The 20472-nt window shown below is 46.4% G+C and overlaps 1 protein-coding gene across 1 annotated transcript in view; it reads left to right on the top strand.

Annotated features, from left to right (window-relative positions):
• RASGEF1A (RasGEF domain family member 1A) overlaps positions 1 to 20472 on the top strand; it is a 147709-nt gene that overhangs the window by 6166 nt on the left and 121071 nt on the right. Inside the window, exon 4 of the transcript XR_014146262.1 lies at positions 7531 to 7689. The gene's annotated coding sequence lies outside the window, so the exon portion shown is untranslated. The remainder of the gene's footprint in view (positions 1 to 7530; positions 7690 to 20472) is intronic.

The following is a 20472-nucleotide window of genomic DNA, read 5'->3' as shown; positions in this document are numbered from 1 at the left end:
TCACAAATTTATTTCTTATAGTCATGGTGAAAATTGGCTCTTCTGGACCCTTCTGGGGCGGGTGACCAGGTTTTGCCTCATAAATGCACTCTAATATTACAATCTTCCTAAGCATTTGGATACTTTCCTCTACAGTATACCAAGGAAGCTCTGGCATTTCAACTTAATTTAGTGTAGGCCACTTTTGGTTTCAGCTTTCATTCAGCCAAAAAACCTGTTAGAATACTTCCTAGCCCCTGGAGCTACAATAACCTGTAATCTGTACTCTCTGCTTAATAGGCCTACCTCATTAAATTTCACCCGATCTAACTTTCTCTTCTTTCTGCCATCATCCCACATCCTTAATATCCATTCCACACATCACAGGGTGAGCAGAGAGGAGGCACCAGATCCATGCTGATGATTGAAAAACCTCTCACAAGACCCCAAATCTGATTGTTGGCAACTGAAGACAGAGTATATCAGTTCAGATGCTCTGGGTCAAAGTGAGGAGTGCAAGAAGTTTGTTGGGAGCAATGCCTATGGAAGATAAAGCAGGAGGACACAGGCCTGGGCAGAGGGAAACTCAGTCCATGATACAGCCTTGAGCAAGGCTTGGTCAACCCAGTGGGAGTTGAGAGCAAGGACTTGCCTTTTGAATAGTGCAGTGCTGAGTGGAGATGGCCAAGTGAGCCTCCTGCCTTGCTCAGTTTTTGGGGGCTGCTCTGGAAGAGTGGACTTTGGTTTCAACACCATGAATTAACAGAGAAACAGTAAATTATCATAACTTGTAAGGTCTTTCAATAACTCTGATTTCACTAGTTGAGAGATTTTGGAAATTTGTGGCCTGTCAAGGGAACCTGAGTGGTGCCTACCCACAGTAACCATACCTTGTCCTCTAGTGCAGAGCTGTGGAAATTTTTGTAAATAACAGAGGGCACCTGTTTTCATGCCGACTGACTCAGTGTGTGAATAAATCTCTGCTTCCTATCTGTGCACTTGCCTGTTTAGTCAAGAATAATTGTAGAACATGCTGACCCCTGGGAGATTCCCATCTCCCCAGGGGCACCTGAGGCTGGGGGGCCACCCTCAGCTTCAGCCTACAGGAGCCCTGGCATCAGAGGGAAACGGAATCTGAAGCATTCCTTGCCATCGTGGTACAATTTATTTTCCTTTTCCTTCCCGTGGTTCTTAGCCTTGCCCTTCATCTCCCAGAGAGAGGCAATAGGACAAGAATAAATTTGTAAGCCAGGCTGAAAACTGGGTGAGCATAAAGAGCTAGAGTCTTGGAGCTCACAGGGATGCTCAGGATGGCAGTCACATATGGAAAAATTTGAGCCCTGGAGACTGCATCTAACTCCTTACTTTGCTCTGCACAGGCCGTGGGATGTGGAAGTTCCTTTAACTTCTCTGTGCTTCCCAACTAATGTGATAATCACAGAACCTATCTTACCAGGCTGAGAATGCAATGAGTTACTCTATGTAGAGAGCTCAGATCAGTCAGTGACAGGCTTAGTGAGGGCTTAGTAAGTGTATCCTGTCATTATATCTACTAGCTGTTGAAATGCTGAAATAAAATAATTTCTCCATGCCTTGGTAAGCCCTGTCTACCCTACAGCATTGTCCTGATGGCCAAATGAAAGTTACTTGATGTCCCCCCATCACAACCCAGTCCCCCCATAGAACTCCCCAGGGGAAAATGGCTCCCAAAACTATATGCTCAGAATTCCTCCTGACAACCGATCCAGGTTTCAGGTATTCAGGCAGGGGGCCACTAGCGCCTCTGTAAAGGCCCAGCTCTGAGCCCCTGAGGACACCTCATGGGCAGCCTTGCCATCCTGCCTGAGCCCCTTTGGGCTTCATTCCAGGCATCCTGGGGTGCATCACAGGCTACGGTTCCACTGTGGGGCCATGGTCTTCACGTTCTTCATTGTTGTCTGTTGTCCTAGGTTGTCTTTTGGGATCCGTTTCTTGGGTTTTACAGAGGAAGTTCCTTTGGGGAGTATGGGGGCTCAGGAGCGGCCAGGGGGAGGCTATTTTTTATGCAACGTGGGCATTAGCGGCATTCCCTGGGGACAGTGTTTTGAAGTCTCTGTCCCTACTCTCTAGCCTCTTCACCCCAGTGGTATGGGACATATGCCTTTTTTTTTTTTTAATTTTATTTTTAAGTAATTTCTACACCCAATGTGGGGGCTTGAACTCACAACCCCAAAATCAAGAGTCACGTCTGGGGCGCCTGGGTGGCTCAGTCGTTAAGCGTCTGCCTTCGGCTCAGGTCATGATCTCAGGGTCCTGGGATTGAACCCCGCATCGGGCTCCTTGCTCGGCGGGAAGCCTGCTTCTCCCTCTCCCACTCCCCCTGCTTGTGTTCCCTCTCTCACTATGTCTTTATCTGTCAGGTGAATAAATAAAATCTTTAAAAAAAAAAAAAAGTCACGTCCTCTGCCAACTGAGCCAGCTAGGTGCCCCTGCCTCCTTCTATCTTTGCCAGTCCCCCCCATGGGGTTTTTCTTTCTTTCTTTCTTTCTTTTTAAAGATTTTATTTATTTATTTGAGAGAGAGAATGAGAGAGAGCACATGAGAGAGGTTAGGGTCAGAGGGAGAAACAGACTCCCCGCCGAGCAGGGAGCCCGATGCGGGACTCGATTCAGGGACTCCAGGATCATGACCGGAGCTGAAGGCAGTCGCTCAACCAACCGAGCCACCCAGGCGCCCCCATGGGGCTTTTCTTGAGCGTTTGACCAGCTCCCCCAACCGCAGCTTCCCCGCCAGCTCCCAGGGGGCTCCTAGGCTCCGCCCCTCTGCAGGCCCCGCCCACACCCCACCTGCTGGCTAATCCTGGGCTCCGCTCTCCACGCATCACAACAGCGCCCTTGGGACCGCCTCCTGCAGTCCGGCCAGGGCCGAGCGTTGCCATGGGGACCACAAACAGCCTGGGCCAGTAGGAGAGAGGAGGACTTTCCCCAGAGGAAGCGGCCTCACCTGTGGAGACACTCACACGTGCCCAAGGAGCAGGTGAGCGGCTGAGGGGCTGCGACAGCACGAAAACAAGTCTTTCAGAGCCCCCCATAGCCCTCCTTGTTGGTTACTGAAGATTTGGGCTCTCCTTCCTGTCTCCTCACCCGTGTCACCTTTCCAGATTCCTTCTGCTTCTCGTACCCAGGCCTCGCTGGTCCTTGACTCCTTGTCCCCGACACCAAAGTTGTTTCTTCCCCAATAGTCATTCCTTTCTTCTTCGTCAAAGTAATAACATGTTTTGGGCGTCTTGAGCAAAGCGCCTCAGGGGTGAGGCTCTTTCCCGTTGTCAGACATTGGATTGGAGGGGAGAGTCTGGCCCAATTCTGACCTGTAGGACTGGAGACCTGGGACTGGGTGTGTGTGGTCTGGGAGTGTTGTCTCTGGGAAGTGACGTGTGGAGCTGTGGTGCCCTCCGTGACCACCAGGAAGGAAGAGCCTCTTGGGGAGGTGGACTTTCAGTGGCTGAGAAGTTGAACTAACTGACTCCCCACAGGTGATACCCATTTCTAACCCCCTGTCACACCTCCAAGCTTTCCACTTTATCTCACCTTCCCTCTTCCTTGAAGCTCTTTTTCCACTTTGCTTGAGCTGACATTCCTTGGTCTTTTCTCAGTGGGCCCCCTGAACCTCACCTTCTCCACCAAGGATGGTGACAACGCCACAGGATTAGCCCTTGGATCTTTCCTCTTTTCTTCATCCTGCTAAATGAAGTTATTGAGGCTGTGGGTTCAAATCCTGTGGGTTGACTCTCAAACCTCTGTCTCCAGTCCATTTTTCTGGACACAGGGCCCAAATAGCCAACTACCTTATATACATCTACATGTGGCTGTCTAATAACTCTCTCAAATTGAGCATGTTCAAAATAAAATTACTGATTATGCTTCAAAAAACATGAACATCCATTAGCATTCCCTATTTCCAGGAAAGGAGCCAGCTTTACCTGGAGGACCGGGGCTATTTTCTCTCCCATCTCTTATCTGGTCCATGTCTAAATCTCATTGCTCCCCACTGCTCTAAACTACTGCAAGAGCCTAAGAAGGGATACCCCTGTTGTTTCCCTGGATTCCAATCAACTCTCTCTACTTTTTTAAAAAAAGATTTTATTTATTTATTTGACAGCGAGAGAGGGAACACAAGCAGGAGGAGTGCGAGAGGGAGAAGCAGGCTTCTGAGCAGGGAGCCTGATGTGGGGCCCAATCCCAGGACCCTGGGATCACGATGTGAGCCGAAGGCAGATGCTTGATGACTGAGCCACCCAGGTGCCCCATCTCTCCCTACATTTTACTTTTTATATTTTATTTATTTATTTTAATAAAATAGTCATATATTTTATATATTCTTTTATTTTTTAAAAATTTTATTATGTTATGTTAGTCACCATACAATACATCATTGGTTTTTGATGTGGTGATCCACAATCCATTGTTTTCGTATAACACCCAGTGCTCCATGTAGTACTTGCCCTCCTTAATACCCATCACCGGGCTAACCAATCCCCCCTCCCCTCTAAATATGGACTCTGAGATATTTATTTATTTTTTAAATGTTTTATTTATTTATTCATGAGAGTCAGAGAGAGAGAGAGAGAGAGAGGCAGAGGCAGAGGGAGAAGCAGGCTCCCTGCCTAGCAGGGAGCCTGATGCGGGACTCAATCCCAGGACCCTGGGATCATGACCTGAGCCGAAGGCAGATGCTTAACCATCTGAGCCACCCAGGCGCCTTCTCCCTACATTTTAAATGAGAGCACATCACTGTGACCTGGATGGCTGGCACCCTCCTACCTCCCCTGCTTCCTTGCTTGGCTCACACTTGCCCCTATGCAGTCTCCTAATGTAACAAGCTCATTGTTGCCTCCAGTACTTTTGCCTTCTTTGACCATCCTATCTAAACCTGCCCACTGGTCTAAGGCACTCCCAAGAAGGCACTACTCCAAAGAAAGAAATACTGCTAATAAGCATGTGGAATTGTTTTCAGTTTAACAGTTGTGGTTGAATTACTGGCTCTGGACATTGAGCTAGGCAGGTGGCTTGCTTTGGCCAATGAAACTCTTTTTTTTTTTTAATTTAAAAAAAATTTTTTTTTAAAGATTTTATTTATTTATTTGAGAGACAGAGAACAAGAGAGAGAGAGCACATGAGAGGGGAGAGGGTCAGAGGGAGAAGCAGACTCCCTGCTGAGCAGGGAGCCCGATGCGGGACTCAATCCTGGGACTCCAGGATCATGACCTGAGCTGAAGGCAGTCGTTTAACCAACTGAGCCACCCAGGCGCCCCTGGCCAATGAAACTCTTGTGGCTGTAATGTGAGCAGAGGCTTTTACTCGTGTGTTTCTGCCATTGTGAGCAGAAGAATGTGCCCAGGTTGTCCGTTGGTCCCAGGAGAATTAAAGACCCAGCGAACAGACCTGAGCCCATCCTGAGGCCAGACAAAGCAAAGCCTATTGGCTGACGCCCAGCCACCCCACAGATGCATGAATATGAAACAAAGTCTTATATGCCACAGAGACTTTGTGGCTGGCTGTTACAGAGCATGATTCTAGCAATAGTCAACTGATATACTTTCATGGGAACTTTTATAATTCACAAGACATGTAATTTTTCATCTAGGAAACTGGCAGTGATTTATAGAGATACAGAGATAGAGACTATGAAATATGCATTTGGCAAAGGTTCAGGAAACAGTAAGAGTGTAAATTGGTAGCAACCTGTTTGAAAGTCTTTTTTTTTTTTTTAGGTGGACTCCATGCTGGGCATGGGGCTTGAACTCATGACCCTGAGATCAAGATCTGAGCTGAGATCAAGAGTCAAGTCAGATGCTTAACTAACTGAGTCACCTTGGTGCCCTCCTTGTTTGGAAGTCTTATTTGGCTATCTGTGTCAAAAAAAAAATTTTTTTTTAAAGATTTTATTTATTTATTTGACAGACAGAGACACAGCCAGAGAGGGAACATGAGCAGGAGGAGTGGGAGAGGGAGAAGCAGGCTTCCCGCTGAGCAGGGAGTCTGATGTGGGGCTCGATCCCAGGACCCTGGGATCATGACCTGAGCCAAAGGCAGATGCTTAATGACTGAGCCACCCAGACTCCCTCTGTGTCAAAATTCTTATGCTAACTCAATAATTCTATTACTAAAAATTTGTTCTAAGAAACAATTAGGGGCATGCACAAGATAATTATTGACAAGGGCATTCACTAAAATGTTATTTCTTTTTTTTTTTTTAAGGTTTTATTTATTTATTTGACAAAGAGAGACACAGCGAGAGAGGGAACACAAGCAGGGGGAGTGGGAGAGGGAGAAGCAGGCTTCCTGCAGAGCAGGGAGCCCAATGCGGGGCTCCATCCCAGGTCCCTGGGATCATGACCTGAGCCGAAGGCAGACACTTAACAACTGAGCCACCCAGGCGCCCCTAAAATGTTATTTCAAAGGGTGGTGAAATGTAAATGTTAGCAGGGGACATTGTTGCTTTATAATTTCCAAATGATACACACTAGAGTACTTCTGACAGAAGCATCTGTTATGTTGAATGCTTGGCAATGTTCCAGGCAAGTAGGTCTCTGAGGGAGGACTGGGTCCCCTGTGTCCATGGCCCACCTTCTGTCCCATTGTCCAGAGTTCACCCTCAGGTCTGGCAACATGGAGAGAAGCTCAGTCATGGCTGTTGCTCACCTACCCTGTTCCTGGGGGAGCAGAAATTCTGCCCTGAAGAAGTGGAGGCAAAAGCGGAAACAGGAGGGGTTCTCCAGCAGGGAGGGGGTGCAGACAGGTACTGGGGCTCTGGCAGGAGCCTAGAGCTACGGTGGGAAGGGAACAACATTGTTCTAGGGAAGCTACAGAAGCATACTGTACTGATTTCCCAGGCCTGCTCCCATGTGATCAATGAGTGCCCTTGATGAAGCACTTACCCATGATCTTAGTTGATCTCCAGGCTGGGGCTGAAACAGACAGCAGTCATCAAAGCTCAAAGGGACAATCTTCCTCCAGGTCTCCAAATGAAAACGAGATATAACATCATGATGCTGTGCTGTTCTAAGTTCTTTGTACACATTAATTCATTTAAGATTCATAAGCCAAAGTAGGGAGGCCCTCACCATTATTCTATGGAAAGGGAGAACAGAAATGCAGACAGGACATGGCTAGCTTGTGGCAGAGCTGGGACATGAACTCAGGAGTGTGTCATTCAGGTTTCATATGCTCAGCCACTATGGCTTGGATCCCAGCTGGCTGTCAGCCTGGCTCTCAAATACCTTCTCTGCCTCACTGCCTTGCTCTGGAGAAAGGAGCAGACTGAAGGCTGGGAACAGGTGGATTGTCCTGGCTGGCCACATCAGGGACTGCTGCAACATGTACGATTACTTCTTAATACCAAGATTCCTTTGGAGCAGGGCTGAAGCAGAGGATGATCCTGGAGAAGTGTGAGCTACAGATTTCTCCCCAGGCATGAGCCTAGTCACCTGTCGTCTCATTCTGGGGGCCGGGGGCGGGAGGAAGCAGGAAGCATGCTGGGTTATCACTGAGTCTTCATTTTCTTCTCCCCCAGAGCCCAGGCCTGCCTCTGTCTATTCACGGAGTTTGTAAGTCAGCGTGAAGGCCCATTGACTGAGGATGTGTGACTTTGTTCCCCCTGGATGCTGAGGGCAATGGAGTACCAATGCACAATGCAAGGACATACCAGTCTCCATGGATTCTTGAAACACAGGTCAGTGCCCTAGCCCCAGTCCTATGGTGATTTGCTTATTTCGCTTCCAAAGAGTCCTAGGAGTCCTTACCCAGTTCCCTAGGACAGTCTTACAGGTAATGTTAGCTGATGCTAAGAATCCTGTACCCATGAGTCTTTTTTTTGTAGCGTCCTTTGCTTAGCATCCAACCAGTCCCTTCCACTCTGGCTTTGAGACAGTCCTTTGTTGGACATGCAATTTCTGGCTTTTAGCTTATAATGGATCTTCTGGCAAGCATGGTAGGAAGGCAGAAACCATCTGCTAAAGATAAGAATGAGTGTTTAAATTATAACAGTAGCCAGCAATATCAGAATGAAGAGAAGTAACCTTTTGTGGGGTTTGATACAGAACATCACAAGGATGTTCCCAGGGGGCATGAACACATTGACATAGCCAGGCTTTTCAAGTCATCCTGTAAAGCGTCCAAACTCTAAAATGTTTTTATTAATATAATATTTTATTAATGCTTTGTACCTGTGCCTATACAAAATTAACCTCTGAATGACTGAACTTCACTTTTAGATTTTATAGCTTTTCCTACCCTGTGGGCTGGATAAATAAGTAAGCAGGTCAACTCCTTAATGTTACACTAATAAAAAATATAGAGCTAATGAAACATAAAGGATAGCACCGTGCCTGTTATTTTGAGGGTCTCTTGCATCTGATTACCATGTCAGGGTGGTAAGGTTGAGGGAGCAACCCTCGGGGGCTGGTGGCTGTCCAGGAAACACCAAAATGGATTGGGTGTAAAACCATGCTGACAGTCTTGGTTTTTTTGAGTTTAGTGTCTGATTATAAGGAAAACAACATCTAAAAGGCTTGTCTGAAGAGACTGGCCTCTTGGTTGGGGCTGAACCCTAAGTACTTGAGAGGAAGACCCAGGCAAAAGGCCATGGATAGAGAATGTTCTAGGGCATATGAAGCTAGCCCTTTCAGGATATAACACAAATGTAGTAAAACTACAAAGAAAACCAATCGAGGAAATCATTACAACTGAAGATAAAAGTGGACTTGAGGATGGGTCAAGGGGTTATGTCCATATCCAAGGCCAATGGTTTGCACCCTTGAGATGTAGACTCAGGCACACACAGGATGTCTGAGATAATAGTGTGTTCTATTTCATAGACTGAGTCTTTACTTATGAACACATTGGCCCATATTTATTAGTGCTCTTTATATCTTACCTTGATAACCTCTCATGTACAAAATATCACATGTATTCTTTTAAGATGAGAAACGTGATTACACACAAAAACTTGAATCGCAATAAAATCTGTGCAAGCCTAGGATACAACTATTGAGTCTCCCTGGCATAAATGTCCTATGCAAATATGGTTCAGGAAAAACTCATCGTCAAGATGAGTTAAGGAAAAAGAACCAGCAAAGGATCACTTTGAAGATACTGCCCAAAAAGAGAAATAAAGGGAACACAAATGGACGAGGGAGAAGACTGTTGCTGCGAGGTACATGGAAAGCTTGACCAAACGTCTTGTATCACATGACACAAGCTGATAGAGGAGTCACCTCTGCAAACAAGGGCCACATGTTGTGATACAAGAGCTGAGGGGAAGGTGGCAGGACCTCAGAGGAAGTGAAACGTGATCTGGCAGAGCTCAGGGATGGAAAAGCCCAACTGGGAAATGATGTCCTCTGGGAGCAGGCAGTGGGGAAAGGAGAAGGGAGTTGCTGTTTTCCATGATGCAGCCTTAGATATCTGGCTCTACAAACTATGTGATCTATAACTATGATTTGAAACATTTACAGAGAGCCTCTTTCTTCACTCCCACCCAGTGTTGGAGTCCTCCGAGCGGCCTTGTGCCTTCTCCACCCAGCTTGACTTCTTTGAGGTCTCTTGGGTGATTCCCTGGGTGAGGCGGAATTCCCTTCTCAGGCACATTCAGAATTGGGAGAACCAGTTTTGGACATTGCTGATAGGTTGCAAAGGACTTAGGATCCTAATTCCAGGAGGTGGGCCAAAAGAGCCCTCTTGACTCAGATGTTATTTTTCTGGAAAGATTTTATGAGTATATCTTCTGGGAGCTGGCTTTTGGAATCCAGCCTTCTGGGTTTTTCAAAAGGTAATTCTGCTGCTTTACCCTTCTAGAGTCGCAGGAATGCTATGAGTCTGCTCGCATGTCTGCAGCAGCTGGGAGGCCCAGTATAGGACTGCTCTGCGGTGGAGGAGGCTTTCATTAGGACAAGCTGTTCTCTCCTCTTGCCCCATGACTCCCTACTAGCTGATCCTAGATCTCCTTTCTGGGGCTCCAGGAACCTTCTAGGCTCCCTCTCCTGGGCCTTTCCCTTGTTTCCTAATCTAAGCTTCTTAAACCCCAAATTCCTGGTCCCTCCCAGGTGGTACAGCCTTGGTCCCTAGCTTCATAGTCCCTGACCTCAAGGCCCTCTTTCTCCTGTCAAAAGTACCCTGGCCATCCTTTCCCCAGGACCCTGGCCCCCCAATCAAGTCTCCCATTTCTTTCTGTTCTGGCTCACTGCTTCTGGACATCTGAGCACTGAATTAAAAATGGGGATGTGGGGACCTGGAAGTGATGCAGAGACAACAGTTTAGGTTATATACCATTACCATAGAGACATCCGGTCATGTGCTCTGGGTGCACCTTCATGGGGTGGGACCAGATATAGACCAGGAGCAGTGCCCGACTCCCCCCCATATAGTGTTTCTGAGCAGCCGTTCTCCTCCTGGGTCTCTTCTCTCGCCTAATCTTCCCAGACCATTGGGTCCCTGCGAAGCATCAGGTTCCTGGGGCTTAGTGAAGAATTGGGAAGCTTCACGATCAAGGAGCTGCCCCACTTCTAGCTCTGTGTGTGAGGGAGGCAGAACAAGTATCCAATAAGGAGCCCATCATAGGACAGATAGAGCAGAATAAACATCAGCTAAAGGAGATCATTGGAAGACCCACAGAATCAAAGACCAGAGTGAGTGAAGTGAGGAGGTTCACTCCGCGTCAGGGAAGACCAGAGAGTGGAAAAACAAGTCTTAGAAGGGAAGCTCATGAGGAGGATTGGATGTACTAGAGACCCATGTGGCGCCAAGAACTCAATACCTCTGACTCTGGCTTAGAAGAGGCCTAAGGTGTCAAGCTGTGGCGAGGTCAGGGCTTTTAATGAAATAGCATCTGTTAAGGAGGACTGGGTGACTTAAGGGCTACCCTGCCCAAGGATCCGTGGCCTGGGCCAGTTTCTTGATGTGTTCTGGAAGCCAGTGCTTATTACCACTTTATTCTTGGAGACATGGAGTGAATCAACAATGAACTGAGCCAAAGTTTAAAAATATATGCATAGAAATGTAACAAGTGCTGAGAATATGGCCAGATTTTGAATAGAAGGCTAAAGCAGCAGAATTACCTTTTGAAAAACCCACAAGGCTGGAATCCAAAAGCCAGCTCCCAGAAGATATACTCATAAAATCTTTCCAGAAAAATAACATCTGAGTCAAGAGGGCTCTTTTGGCCCACCTCCTGGAATTAGGAAAGTCTTTCGTAACCTATCAGCAATGTCTAAAACTGGTTCTCTTGCTTCTGAATGTGCCTGAGAAGGGGACTCCACCTCACCCAGGGATCACTCAAGAGACCTCAAAGAAGTCAAGCTGGGTGCAGAAGGCACAAGGCCGCTCTTGCTGATGCTCCAGAGGGGCATGCCAGCCTGCAGAGGCTCACAGAACCAGAGTGAACAGCAGTGAAGGCCTTAGATACACAGAAAGGAAGAGAGAAAGGGAAGGTAAGAGAAAATGCAGAAATACAAAGCAAAAAGCAAAACCCATCAAAGCAAGTAAAAACTTACAAGGAGAAGAGTCAAAAACGGTAGGAAAAATGACAAAACTGTGGACCCATCTGGAACGTAGGCGAGGATCTTTGGTACCAGAGAGCCCCTGCCCTCCCCACCTCCGCTAGTGGCTATAGGGCAAACTCTGGTCAAGGGCAAGACAGAAGTGACAGCTCTGAAAGTGGTCAGAGGGGGTGGGCTCTCATGGCAACACTTCCTTTCTTTTTCATGGAGTAGAATTTGGGCTCAAAGCGGGGCCTCCCCCTGGCCTTCGTTTCACTTAGGGATTGAGAAGTTTAGTGTAAATGTAATTCTTTAAGAATGTTCTTCCCTCCCAATTTCTAGAATTTATTGTGAAGTGAAAGTTTTATGAATCTGTGTCAATGATATCTTATGCTTAAAGATCTCCCTACTTGTGTATCTGTGGCTTATTGTGAAGAAAAAATTTCAAAATTAAGAATAATAAAAAAGAATGTTTTGTTTTGTTTTTTTTATAAAAGATTTTATTTATTTATTTGAGACAGAGAGAATGAGATACAGAGAGCATGAGAGGGAGGAGGGTCAGAGGGAGAAGCAGATTCCCTGCCGAGCAGGGAGCCTGAAGCGGGACTCGATCCCGGGACTCCAGGATCATGACCTGAGCCGAAGGCAGTCGCTTAACCAACTGAGCCACCCAGGCGCCCCTAAAAGAATGTTTTGTTTTATGTTATTTTATTTTTTTTTTTAAAGATTTTATTTATTTTTTAGAGAGCGAGCGAGAGAGAAACAGCATGAGAGGGGAGAGGGTCAGAGGGAGAAGCAGGCTCCCTGCTGAGCCGGGAGCCCGATGTGGGGCTCGATCCCAGGACCCTGGGATCATGACCTGAGCTGAAGGCAGACGCTTAACCATCTGAGCCACCCAGGCGCCCCTGTTTTATGTTATTTTAAAGAAGCTCCCCTAGAGAGTCTGCTGTGCCCTGTGGGATGGGCACCAATCATCCTGTCAAAAGGAACTGGGATGTGAAGAATTTGGAGTTCATGACCATGTTTCTGCTGGACCCTTGACAAAGCACTTTACTCATCATCCCATTTGTCCCTCAGGACTGTGCTGTGAGGGAGGTGGGGTTCCTGAGGGCCACTGAAGTGATCACACCTCCTCCTCCACAGCAAGGGCAGTTCAGGAGAGCCACACTGGAGAGCTCCTGGTGCTTCGCCTCAGTCAGAACTGACAACCACCAAGGCCGAGAGGTCCTGTCTTCCAGCTCCCAGGACTCCCCTGAGCTCGTCCTTGGTGCGCTGCCTCAGCCTCACTCTCCTCTGTCTCAGTCCCCCCAGCGATGGGCCCATCAGAATCACTTCTCCACAGTCACTTTCTCCACCAAATGTTTGATCACGGAGGGGATTGTGAGCTCAGACACTGCTCCGTGGGTGATGGAGTTTATCATCAGCGTTTGCCCCGCAGAGGGGGGTGCCCTGTGCTGTCAGGCTACCCCAGATGCTGCAGCACCTGAAACTGTGCAGGTTCTTATTGTTTCCATGAATTCTCTTTTCAGTTTTCTTAGGCTCTGTCTGCTTTCCCTGTGTTCTTGTCAGAGCACTTGCCTTAAGGGCAGAGAGGTGGGGACAGTGACCTCAGGGCCAGTGGGGCTGCAAAGGAAGCCCAACACATTGCATCTAGAGGCCACCCCTGACTCGCTGAGCCCAGAGCCACCCACCCCTTTCCCAGTCCCTCTTCAGCCTGCTCCTGGAGGCAAGCACTCTTGCTTTCATATTGTCAAGATGCCCTTGGGAGGCCCTGGCCAAGGCTGATTTTCCTGTCATCCTTCCAGGGCACTTTTTTGTTGACACAATGGTAGGACATCTTTGCCTGCCCTGTGCGCTGTTGGTCTAACCCCTGACTGACCAAAAAGCTGCTTGGCATTCAGTTTGACTGCTGTCTAAAAGGACAGGCTCAGAATTTCTGAGATCAACCCTCAGAAGACAGTTGTCTTGGTTGCCTGGGACTGGGTTCTCTGGCTGACTCTGGCAGTGAATTAATTCCTCCTGCAAGCTCTTGACTCTCTCTCCAATGGATGACCTGGCTAGCAGATCCCTGGTTAACTAAATAACTAATGTCTTCTCACAAGGTGCTGGGCCCACGTCTGCTGTGTCTGAGCTGGGAAGCCCGGAGAATGCTGACGGCCCCCTCCTTATGCTCTGCCTCTTTTGGGATCTCAGGGGTCCTCAGAAGCAGGTCTACCTTGAGAAACACTCTTAATTGGAGGCCCATGGAGCCTAAGGGTGCCTGACATCACATTCAGTGTTGTGTGTGGAGATGATGTATTCAGAATTGTGCATGGATGACAATGTACATTTTCTGAGGAGACGGCCAATAACATTTGTTGAGTTCTCAAAGGGTCTAGGAGCCATGAGAAGTTATGAATCATTTATCTAAGGAGACCCATCCACCTCAGAAAGGCTCAAGATTGACTCTCTGGATCCTTTTTCATTCCTGTTCCCAGACACCAAAGGGACAGGGACGGGACTTGCAGGGAACCTTGTGGCCTGGGCTGAACAAGAATGTGGGAGGCAGTTCAGGACCCTGTGGTCTTCTGGGTCCTATTCAGGGTCCTGCAAAAATGACTTAATGACCCCCCATCAAGGATCATCAAGCTTCAGGGGTCCATGAAGTACACTGCTATGGGTGGGTGTGGGGTTCCCACAGAGGATCCAAGTCTGCTTGTACTGTGGGTCTGGGATAGTCCAGAGTGGCCTGAGGCTGAGCCCTGAAGTGGCTAAAGCATATAACCACGTTGCTGTTAGGCTTGTGCACGTTTACTTTGGGATTCACCCAGTTTCCCTTGGCTCCAATCTCTTGTAGTGAGTCAGCTGGTTTCCTGGGCAACTGGATTTTACTATTAGGTGACTTTTTAGACACAGCAACAGCCAGGCAGCCAAAATCAGAAACTCCCTGTCATGTACCTTACCAATACTGGGGACTTTGGTGAGGGCTAAAATCTTTGTATGTGGCCTATCACTGAGCTGGAACCTTGACGGTGGAGGGCCAGGGAGCAGGTGGTGCCTATTCGGAGGCTGTCTCATTTTCACAAGTCCTAGAAGACATTTTTCTTTGCTTTTGTATGTTACAAATATCCTTGGCTGACACCTAATTTGTCTTGCAAGTGACTCCAAAATGTTACAGTGCTATTTGGCTATCCCGTAGGGGTATTTTGGTGAAAAACACCACTGAGTGGTACCCAATGACTGATAATGGGATTTGTGACACAAAAGCCTACTTGTTCCTACCCACAAGCTGGCTGGAAACTTGTTGCTTGCTTGCTTGCTTTTTTTTTAAGATTTATTAAAGAGAGAGAGAGAAAGAGGGAGGGAATCTCAAACAGACTCCCCACTGAGCATGGAGCCCAGTATGGGGCTTCACCTCATGACCCTGAGAACATGACCTGAGCCAAAACTAAGAGTCAGACAGTCAACCAAGTGAGCCACCCAGGCACCCCAGAAACTTGTTGCTTTCTTTTAGGATTGCCCCTAATGTTGCCCAGTGTCCATTCTGGCCCATCAGTTTCTCCTCCAGGGAAAAAGAGATCAGGTAACTTAATTCAAGTAGGAAAAAAACTGGGCCTTGACTTAAAACAGAAACCCTAACCACTTAAGGGGAATTCTAGATTGCTTTTGTCTTTCCTCATGCCTCTTCACTTCATGCTTTACAGGAGGCCCAGAAAATGGGAGATCCCATGTGCTACGGACTAGCAGGTGAGTTAGATCAAGCCATTGAGGCTACAGATCTCCTTGATTAAGAGGTTTCTGAAAAAGGACTGGGAGTAGGGTGAAGCAGGCATGGCACTCAGCTTAGGGACATTTAAGAGGCTGTCAAAAAACCCTGTAATCCAGCCAGTGTGTTGTTCTGGTTGTAGAACAGTGGATTACCCTGTGCCTGGCAAAATGGAGCTCGTGAATCCGGCTGTCTTCCCCCATCTGACTGTGGTGCTGGGCCCTTGGCATGCTCTCTACCACCTGGTTCTTCATTTATGAAGTTACCTCCACATTTATGAAGTACACTTGGGATATCTACAAAGAGCTTCTCATCTTCTTGCTGTCCTCACTCTTCATGGGCTTTGGAGTCCTCTTCCCGCTGCTCTGGGTTGACATCTACATATGAGCTCCCAAGGGTTCCAACCAGGAAGCTTCACTGAATCCCTGCTTTTGTAAATTAATTTTTTTTTACTGTTGGTAGAAGTGTCCCACCTGCTGCTCACAATTAAGGCAGATGTGTGACTGAAAAAAACACCCAAAACAACCTAACCCTGTAATCAAGATAATATTTTAATGTAATCTTTTTTTTTAAAGATTTATTTGAGAGAGAGTGAGAGCGAGAGAGATCACAGAGGGAGAGGGAGAAGAAGACTCACTGCTGAGAGGAGAATCCGATGCAGGGCTGGATCCCAGGACCCTGAGATCATGACCTGAGTTGAAGGCAGACGCTTAACTGACTGAGCCACCCAGGTGCTCCTTAATGTAGTCTTTTTTTTTTTTTTAAAGATTTTATTTATTTATTTGAGAGAGAGAGAATGAGAGACAGAGAGCATGAGAGAGAGGAGGGTCAGAGAGAGAAGCAGACCCCCTGCTGAGCAGGGAGCCCGATGCGGGACTCGATCCCGGGACTCCAGGATCATGACCTGAGCCGAAGGCAGTCGCTTAACCAACTGAGCCACCCAGGCGCCCCCTTAATGTAGTCTTTTTAAAAAATCAAAACTAATTCCAAAAAGTCCACAATAAACAAAATGTCATTTTAGATAAAGAAGGATCAGTAACAGTGCTATGTTCAGCTGTACTGGAATTTGAGGCTGAAGGAAAAATCAGTGATGCTGATCCTGTTTTTATTTAAAACTGTGTAGATGCTGAAAGGGCCACCCCCAGGTGACACTCGAAACAGATGGCGATGTGCAGGGATGGTCCCAGGTACGATGGACCATCCAGGGGTACTGCTCCCACAGCTCAGTGTCTACACTAATGGGACATCACTACTGGGCTGCCTTCGTCAACATAACCTTACTCTCCTAAGAAACTCTCATAAACAACTTTATTGTTCATTCTAACAACATCTGGAAAGACCCATCAACTCCTCAATAGGAAGCAGGAAACAACAGTTTAGACACTAAAACACTTTGAACCTTTGTCTTGCTATGTCCACCAATCCTAAACTATCATATCATGACCTCATGTAGTTCTTAGCCCTCGAGTTGAAAGACCAACACAAAACCAGACTTCAAAGTCTCAAAACATCTTGGCCTTGCTTTTTCCAACCAACATGCCCCACAACACTCTATTGAGGTAGTGTTCTCCCTTCTCAGTTTCATCTTATGGAAAGAAAAGGAGGGAAAGAAGGAGGTGGGGGAGGAGAGAGGGAAGGAAAAAAAAGGAGGAAGACAGGAAAGGAATGAAGAAGAAAAGAAAAAAGAAACAATGGGTATATCAGATGAGTTTCTTTCTATTCTTGGTCTTCTATTTATTATGCAAACAGTAAAGAGAAGTCAAGAGAAAAATAATTACCTAAGATGCAATCTTGTGGAGGAATTAAATTTGTTTTTTCTTCTCTTTTCCAGTATCTGTTAAAACCATTAATAGTTTAAAATAATCTGAAGAGATCATAAGTAAATTTTTATATTCCCCATAGTTTTAAGTGAAATAAAAATGGAAAAACCTTGAAGCCACATCCAGCACAGGCGGAGGGAGCAGAGACAGATGGAGTAGCTATGCCTGCACTGGTTTGGGAGGGGTCGTGTCATCCCTGAGCTCAATCCGAGAATAAAATCAAGATTTCAGTGAAACCTGTCCCTCCATTCTGAATGTCTCCTTCCCAGTGTTACAGCATGGGGGTTTATTGAAAGAACATTTCCTGGGACGCCTGGGTGGCTCAGTCGGTTAAGCACCTGCCTTCGGCTCGGGTCATAATCCCAGGGTCCTGGGATTGAGCCCCGCATCGGGCTCCCTGCTTAGTGGGGAGTCTGCTTCTCCCTCTGCCTCTGTGCTCTCGCTCTCTCTCTCAAATAAATAAATAAATAAATAAATAAAATCTTTAAAAAAAAAAAAAGAAAGACCATTTCCTGACATTAATATCTGAAAGAAGTTTGTTTGAGTGGTCACCTCAGTCTCAAGAATAAGACAAATAGAAATAACTCTCATAATTTATAATTGAAGAAACAGAAGTCTAGACACAAAAATATTAGTAGCTGTCCCCAAAAGGTTAGTATATACCCCAATATACAGCATCATTTACACTTCAGTGAACTTCTGGTAAGTGACATCTTTTTAGGGTTCATTTTTTTTAAATTTTTTTTTATTTTTATTTTTTTTATTAGGGTTCATTTTTATCCTCTGAAGAGCTGAGATGAAATCTCTGCAGCATTTATTTATTTATTTTTTATTTTTTATTAACATATCATGTATTATTTGTTTCAGGGGTACAAGTCTGTTATTCATCAGTCTTACACAATTCACAGTGCTCACCATAGCATACATCCTCCCCAGTGTCCATCACCCAGCCACCCCATCCCTGCCACCCCCCTCCCGTCCAGCAACCCTCAGTTTGTTTCCTGAGATCAAGAGTCTCTTATGGTTTGTCTCCCTCTCTCGTTTTGTCTTGTTTCATTTTTCCCTCCCTTCTCCTCTGATCCTCTGTCTTGTTTCTCAAATTTCTTGTGAGATCATATGATAATTGTCTTTCTCTGATTGACTTATTTCGCTTAGCACAATACCCTCTAGTTCCATCCACGTTGTTTCTCTGCAGCATTTCTTCCTGAGTTAAAGCACACTGATTGGGAGCAGGGCAGCCATGTACCCATTCAAAAGGGTATCTTTTCCAGCCTCCCTAGCAGCTGGATTCCCTGTGTAGTCCCTGTGACTACATTTCAGGCAATCTGTATGGAAAAGACTATGTGTGGTTTCTGAGCAATGTTCTTATTAGGGAGGGTGTGCACCCTTCTCAACCCTTCTTTCTCTTTGCTGTCCAGATTGTATATATCATGGCTGGAGCTCTAGCAGCAATTCTGGGCCATCCTGCCCTAGAATGACAATGCAGAGAGCTAGGAGCCCGCATCCCTGTGGATAAACAGAGTGCTATCCATGTTTACACTATAGCTCTTTGGGATTTGTTTGGGGATAGAGTTAATCCTTCCTGATAAAACTTCTCTCTTGGAGTTGCTGTGTGGACATCCAGGGGAAATCTCCAAGTCGGTCCGTGTGGTGTACATCTTTTTTTTTTTTTTAAGATTTTATTTATTTATTTGAGAGAGAGAGAGAGAGCAGAGAGGGAGAGGGAAAAGCAGACTCCCCGCTGACCCTGGGATCATGACCTGAGCCGAAGGCAGTTGCTTAACCGACTGAGACACCCAGGCGCCCCATGTGTGCTGTACGTCTGAGAGAAAACCTGAAAGGCCACAAAGTCGAATGTCTAACATGACCAAATTCAGCACAGGTGGATTTTAGGTAATTGCCACTTTTTTCCTACTGCTTGACTTTTTTGTTTTTATTAATTTTCTATAATCAAGTATCACATAATAAAAACCAAAACGGAATATAAAGAAAACGTTAAGGGGCATCAGCAGATAATTCACAGAACCAGAAGTATACTTTTAGCTGCCATGAAAAAATGTTCAACTTCTTGAGTTATTAAGTGAAAACCCAAATCCTGAGATTCTCTTTTGCAGTTCTCAAGAAGCAGATTATCTTTACATAGTAATACCCAGGGTAATAGAAGACACTGTGAGCCCGTCTGTCACAAACATATATAAAACCTCCCCAGCGAGGCACAGGACAGATGGGGGTGGGAGATGTGGTAGGGGCGAGAATTTGCTAATGTTCTTCTTGTGTGGGGCGCCTGGGTGACTCAGTTGTTAAGCGTCTGCCTTCAGCTCAGGTCATGGTCCCAGGGTCCTGGGATCAAGCCCCGCATTGAGCCCCGCATCGGGCTCCCTGCTCAGTGGGAAGCCTGCTTCTCCCTCTCCCACTTCCCCTGCTGTGTTCCCTCTCTTGCTGTCTCTCTGTCAAATAAATAAATAAAATCTTAAAAAAAAAAAAGTTCTTCTTGTGGCAAGAAAGAAATGGATACTGTTAAGTTTAAGAAACAAATATAAATAAATTTAAGTATGGCTCTTAAGGACAACCATCATAAAAAACAAAGTGCATTGCTTTTTAAATTTGTATTTATTTATTTTTGAGAGAGAGAGTGCACGCGCACGTGGGGTTGGGAGGGGCAGAGGGCAAGGGAGAGAGAGAATCTTAAGAGGCTCCACACTCAGCACAAAGCCAGATGCGGGGCTCAATTTCATGACCCTGATATCATGACCTGAACTGAAATCAAGAGTTAAAGGCTTAACCGACTGAGCCACCCAGGCAACCCCAGAGTGCATTGCTTTTAAAGCACCAGGGAAATACTCCCCCAAATTTGATCTATACAATGGACACATGAAAGAAAAGTAGATAAAACCTCTTAGTAAACTAGATCTATAAGGGAACTTCCTTAATCATGTTAAAGTTATAAACCCAAACCTTAACATCTACTTAATTTAAAACTTTAGAAGCATTCCCTTTATTAATTTTTTTTAAAGATTTTTATTTATTTATTTGACACAGAGAGAGAGACAGCGAGAGAGGGGACACATGCAGGGGGAGTGGGAGAGGGAGAAGCAGGCTTCCCACTGAGCAGGGAGCCTGATGCAGGGCTCGATCCCAGGACCCTGGGATCATGACCTGAGCCGAAGGCAGACGCTTAACCGACTGAGCCACCCAGGTGCCCCGAAGCATTCCCTTTAAAACCAAGCACAAGATCTGATGTCCACATTATAATTCCATAGTTAGGGGTGCCTGGGCGGCTCAGTTGGTTAAGCATCTGCCTTCGGCTTAGGTCATGATCCCAGCGTCCAGGGATGGAACCCTGCGAGGGGCTCCCTGCTTAGCGGGAGGAGTCTGCTTCTCCCTCTCCCTCTGCTCCTCCCCCACACTCATGCTCT

The sequence above is a fragment of the Leptonychotes weddellii genome, chromosome 6, assembly GCF_054177405.1.
Source record: "Leptonychotes weddellii isolate Sample4059 chromosome 6, ASM5417740v2, whole genome shotgun sequence".
NCBI classification, from domain to species: Eukaryota; Metazoa; Chordata; class Mammalia; order Carnivora; family Phocidae; genus Leptonychotes; species Leptonychotes weddellii.
Note: the sequence above shows the minus strand (reverse complement) of the source record. Positions and strands in the feature narration are given on the sequence as shown.